The following is a 6,000-nucleotide window of genomic DNA, read 5'->3' as shown; positions in this document are numbered from 1 at the left end:
TGAAAATGGGGACCACGTTGGCCCTTTTCCAGTCCTCCGGGACCTGGCCCATGCGCCATGACTGCTCAAATATTACCGCCAGTGGCTTCGCAATGACGTCAGCCAGTGCCTTCAGTACACTCGGATGGAGCTCATCTGGGCCTGCCAACTTAAAGACATCCAGTGCCTCCAAGTGACTCTGCACCATCTCAGGGTCTACGCATGGTAGTCTGGCCTCCTGCTGCTGCCTCTCTACAATCCCAGTGAGAGCCTTGTCCTGCCCCTCACTTAGGAACACTGAGGCAAAGAACTCGTTGAGGAGTTCAGCCTTGTCCCCCCGTCCGTCACCAATTGCTTCTGCCCATTTAGTAGGGGTCCTATTCCATCCTGGGCCTTCCTTGGCAATAAGGGGGCAGGGCAACTGTCAAGGGTCAGGACTACCTAGGCAGCTCTCGACAGCTCACCCAAACACATTAAGCAGCCCTTCACCCAAAATAATTGCCCGCCTCTGTCTTATGAGGTCCCTTCATGAGCAGATCCAGTGAGGTACAGTTGTAGCTGACTCCTGCTTCACTCAAACTTTAAAACCAGCTGCCTGGGAGGGGCAGTAGCATTTCTATCCCGGCAATGCTGTCAGAGTCAACTGACTTTGTTGCTCAGTATCATCTCCCTGATTTCTGCTACTTTCTCTCCACTCCACAGGTGTTAATGACCTTGCATTGTTTTTAATGGACTTGATGTTCCACTCTTGAAGTGATCCTTTCTTCTGACATTTTGCTGCCTGTTTGCCATTCCTGGCAATGTCTCTCATCTATTTCATGGTCGTGAAGACTGTTTTTAGCCCTAGCTGAAAACCTTAACTCGGGTAATATTAACTCAGTTGTAATGAAATGTAATGACAGTGAAGTACTGGAGGCACTATCAAGACATTCAAGAAGGCCAGATTATGTTTTGTGAATCTGAATAAGAGATGTAGATTTAACTATAATGACCACAAGCATAGGCAGCAGAACAGGGTGGGGGGAGAGAAGGGGCTAACTGGGCTCAGCCCCACAAACACAGACAGGAGGTAGGGCCCTAGGGCAGCCTGGCCACAGGCTGCTGCAGGAGCGGGGGAGAGGTGTGCACATACACACATACTCTGCGCGGTCAGGATCACAGCCAACTTAGCAGGCAGGTTAGTTTCTTTCTGTTTTCTTTACCTGGGCTTCGGGGGAAGGTGGGACAGAGCGAGATCCCCACAGTGCAGGAGGCAGTGGGGTAGGGGCAGGGGTGAACCATTTGCCCCAACACACTCCCTGCTGCACTGTGGGGATTGCTCCATGACCCAACTGGCAGGGGCCCCATTCACGGGGCCAGGCTGGGTCATGGGGCAATCGGAGCCCAGCAGCTTGTGCACTGTGGGGGGAGTCGGGGGAGGGAAGGCACGTTCCCCCTCTCCCTTGGCATCCCCACACCACACCTCTGGACAAGCCGGCGGGCTCACAACCAGCCGGGGCCCCATTCATGGCAAATGGGGCACCATCTGGACCAGGTCATGGGGCAATCAGAGTCCAGCAACTCCTCCAGAGGCACATCATGGCTCTGGAGAGCCAAGAGTGGGGACACATGGCCCCCTGATCTTTGCACAGGGCAAAGGCGGGCTGCAGTTGCAGGCTGGGTTCTGCCTGCTCCCTGCCTTGCTGCCACCTTTGAAAGTGGCATGGTGCCATGTGAGTCGCGCTGCTGGGCATGCAGGGCAGTGAGGCACATGGCACCACACTGCACCACTTTCAAAGGTGGCAGTGAGGCAGGGAGTAGGCAGAACCCAGCCTGCCCTTGCCCCGTGCAAAGATCAGGGGGCCACGTGCCCCGCACCCCACCGCTGGCTGCCCAGCACCTTGACTCTGAAGGAGTTGCCAGGCTGTGCCAAGCTCTTCCCAGGGACGATGTGGGGCAGGCATGGGGGTCCCATGAGCTCCTTCCCCCCCAGCCCAGCAGTGCAGCTGGAGCTGGCCCCAGTGCAGGGAGGCAGCTGGGGCTGGTGTGGGGCTGGGGGGGTGGCAAATTTGCGAGGCATGCCAGCACCGGGCAACGACTCCGAGCATGGGGGAAGGGGCGGCCGCACGGGTGCAGTGGGCCCCAGCCCTGATCCCAGCTGTGCTCCTATCCCTGCCTGGTCCCAGCCCCACTCTCCCCCCATGGCCCTTTCCCCTCCCTCTGCCCCTTCCCCGGCAGACTTTTCTGTGGGGGGGTGCGCACATGCATGTGAGCACTCAGCCCCCTCCTCCTCCAACCCAAAAAATGTCTCCCTCCACCTATGGCTACAGGACTAATGACAGAATTTCTTTTATTTTGACTATTTTTGCTTAGTTTGTTGTGTTTTTCTCAACTTAATACATAATCTAGCAAATTAATGACATACCAATAATTATATTTGTTTTTGTTTGATCTTAAATTGAATAATATACAGGTTTCCCTCGGTTTATGCGGTACATGCGTTCCCGGAGAACGGCGCGTAAATCAAATTTGCATAAAACGAACCCACTTTACAATGTAACAAATAGGGATAGATTCCCATGGTGGTGAGGGAGGAGAGAGTGAGTGAGGTTGGGACTAGGGAAGGGGTGGGGGAGGGGTGCTGCTCCCAGGGCTGCACAAGGCAGCAAAGCAGAGGGAGCAGTGTGGCACTCAACCCAGCCCCAGCTGCAGTGGCCTTGGGAGCAGCCAGCACCAGCTGGCTGCAGCCGCTGGGCTGCACCTTGTTCCGCCTGTCCCTTCACCTCTGCTCCTGGGCTGCGCCTTGCCCTGGTGCAGGCAGCCGGTGTCAGCTGCTCCTAGGGCCACTCCAGCACGGGCTGGGGTGAGTAAGGACAAGCTGAGCCCGGGGTGACACAGGGTGTGACACTCACCCCATTCCCAGCTGACAACAGACAACCTCCATGTACTAAGTTTGGGAGTGGGCGGGGGACGACAAAGAGCTACTTTAAATGCCTTGCAACTCCCCCCTGCCCCAAGAATTCACCGGGACTTTAAGGTGCCCTCACAGAAGGCTAGGCAGAGTCCCCAACTTCAGTAGGGATATAGGGGACCCCCCCAATTTCCCAACCCATAAAAACAAGAGGGTTGTCCACTATCCTATTTGGAATGCCACTGTTTTTTTCAATCCTGGGACTTACTTGGCCCATAAGCAACTGGCTTCCCCTCCCTCACTTTTCTTTCTAAGCATCCTATTCAGACTAAAAAAACCCCTCAACATTTAAGGTGCCTTGGACCATGTGGCCCTCTGGGTCTTCGTCACACTTTGCATTGGCGCTTGCGTCCTTCAGGAGGCAGGGGACGTGTGGGGAAGCGAGGTGGGGAATGGCCTGGGGGTAGTGCCCACACCCGAGGCAGCTTGGAGCTCAGCAAACTCAGACAGGCTTGGGTGTGGGGGGAGGTGACAGCGGGGAAAAAAGCGCGCCTGCTCAGCGCAGGGGGCGGGAAATCTGTCTCCGGGGCGAGCGCTGAGTCACTGCGATGCCCCCCAAACACCCCCGAGCTCCGAGACGCCTAGCAAAGGCAGGTGGCTTAAACTCTGCGCCGCAGCTCGAGCGGGAGGTGGTGCCGTGGGAGGCGCTCATCCCCCGCCCCTCACGGCTGAAGCGCCTGAGCGGAGCGGCATCTTCCCTTGTCTCATTGGAGGGAGGCGCCGCCGCCGCCGTGGAGAAGGTAAGCCATGTCGGCCACAGGGTGTTGCTGGAGCTATCTGCTCCCTTCCCCAGACAGCGGGGAGAGAGCCGTGCGGCGATCGCACGGCCCCCCCGCCTCAGGGCGGCAGTTAACGGCTGAGCGCTGCGTGGAACGTTCGTGACAGGAACGTTGGCTCGGGCCGCGCTGCTGCGCCACGGCGGGGGCGGGACGGGGCGGGGCGGAGAAAGCAACGGCTGCAGCGCGCGCCCCAGCATGAGGAGCTGCTGCTGCCACCGCCGACAGCCTGCCCTGCTGGGCCTCGTCTCTGTGTGCAGCCCCTGGGCCAGCCCTTCCTGCAGCTTCCTAGGGGAGTGCTCCCCACTGCTCCTCCCCTGACCAGCCGGGCGGGCACCTCCCCCGTAAGCTGCTTTCCTCCCATCCCCCCCTCAGCCCTGAGCTAGAGCAGGACTCTGTCACTGGGTCCTGGCTGTCTGTACACAAGGTTTTGTCATCCAAAAAAAAAGCTTCCCTCATTGTCCTGCCAGCTCTTCCCAGGGTGTCTCTGTCACGGAAGCATTCGGGCAGCGCTGCCCCTTGCACCTTGTGCCAGGCATGTCTGTTGCTGGAGGATGTCACGCCACTCCACCCATCGCAGCCTGACGTGAAGCCTTACTGTTGAGCAGAGTGGAGGCCCCCACTTCTATATCAGGGGTTTCTTTGGATGCCTACCCTGGGGTTACATTATTAAGAATAGTCTCAGCTTGATTTTAGTGCACAGGAAGAGGGAATGTGGTAAATGAGGACATGACAGTAGGTGAAGGAATACTAGGGGTTAGGAAGCAGCTAGATTGGTAGGGCCAGGGAGTACTGAGATGGATGAGAACAGTGGTCAGGCAATGCAGTTAGTTCAGGTCAGTGACAAAGAAATGAAATGTTTGGATGATCTTGCAAGAAGCCTAGACTGCCAGATGGAGGAACTTGAACTACTGGTTCAAGGTGTAAAGATAGATATAAGGACAACGGAAATATGGTAGAACAGCAAGCAGGACTGGAAAGATACTGCTGATTATGCACTGTTCAAGAAAGAAATAGACAGGGGTGGTGACGTAGCATTGCGTGACACTGATGTGATATAAGAGTAAAGAAATGAGAAGAATAAAAGGTTTATTCTTTTATTCAAATCCATGATATCTGGTGGGGCCAAAATCACTATAGATATTGGAGGCAGGGTGGATGTGCACTTTGTAGATGAAATTTTACAGTGATATTGCTGAAAGTTGTCTCTAGACTCCTCGGGTTGAAACTCAGGAAATAGACCAGCGATTCTCAATCAGGCTTTTGTGGCACTCTGATGCCACAGGGTAAGATCATTTTCAGCTTGCCATGGGGTGCCATGCAATTAGCACTGTTTAGTGTGCAAGCACCTATGTGATTCAGAAAATAAATCCAGAGATTTCAAATAGAAATCCAGAGTGTTAAAAACATTATGACCTGTTGTAGTCTTTCTGATGTAACAGAAAACAAATGCTCTATTATTTTTCTGTAGTCAAGAGGAGTGCCTTGCATCTAATAAGAGGTATCTTGAGTTTAAAAAAGTTTTGAGAACCACAGGTATAGATAAAGGAACAAAGTTACATTGAGTTAAAGATGGGGAGAATTACAGTGTATGAGCTGCTCCTTGACATTTGTTTTATGTGTCTGTTTCTTCCTGAAGTCAGCAGAAGCTAAGACACAGAAACTTAACTGTTTCACAAAATAGAAAAACTGTAAAGTAACTGATGTGTGGCAAGATCCCCTTTCCCTTTATAACTTGGTATAATGTTTTATCTGCCTGTTGCCTAAAGCAGTGGTTCTCAGCAAGAGTGCCATAAACCCCCTCAGGGGTGCTACTGCTGCATACGCAGCCAGGAAAAGAAGTGCCCCTTGTGCCTCATGCAGAGCCAGACCAGAAAGGACTGTGGGGCACGTATGGTCTCTTTAGGGTTCTCTGACAAGCCTAATGCGAATAGGAGAGCCAGTTTATGCTGCAGCTCTTCCCGGTCTGGTGTCCTCATGCCTCTGTGCCTCCCAGAAACAAAGGCACAGTTGGGGAGAGGTGTTCTTATGCTAAAGAAGTTGAAAATCGCTTCCCTAAAGAACTAGATAGCTAAGTCAAATGGACTGAGATGCTCAGGGATGCTAAAGGTTTGGAAGTTCTTTAAATCAGAGTTGCTAAAGGGTGAAAACAGAAGTGACAATTTTCACTCAGTCTGGCCACAGAAAGCAGTTTATAGCTGTGACCAAACAAGTGCAAGGCTGCAGACAGCTTCAAAAGTGGCCGATTGGGTGAAAATGTGACCCTTCATTGCACAAGGTATCAGATTGTAGCAT

General features: G+C 53.6%; 1 protein-coding gene across 5 annotated transcripts in view; it reads left to right on the top strand.

Annotated features, from left to right (window-relative positions):
* Positions 1 to 3,462: 3,462 nt before the first annotated feature.
* The window catches only part of LOC102575730 (RCC1 and BTB domain-containing protein 2), a 70,064-nt gene continuing 67,526 nt past the window's right edge, over positions 3,463 to 6,000 (top strand). For 2 of the 5 annotated variants that reach the window (XR_009462728.1, XM_059729199.1), the window contains exon 1: positions 3,464 to 3,669. The gene's annotated coding sequence lies outside the window, so the exon portion shown is untranslated. Of the gene's footprint in view, positions 3,670 to 6,000 lie in introns of all 5 variants that reach the window. The other 3 variants (XM_059729166.1, XR_002094422.2, XM_019500520.2) reach the window with 3 other exon arrangements.

The sequence above is a fragment of the Alligator mississippiensis genome, chromosome 1 (assembly GCF_030867095.1).
Source record: "Alligator mississippiensis isolate rAllMis1 chromosome 1, rAllMis1, whole genome shotgun sequence".
In the NCBI taxonomy this organism is placed as follows: Eukaryota; Metazoa; Chordata; order Crocodylia; family Alligatoridae; genus Alligator; species Alligator mississippiensis.
This window is presented reverse-complemented; position numbering and strand designations above follow the sequence as displayed.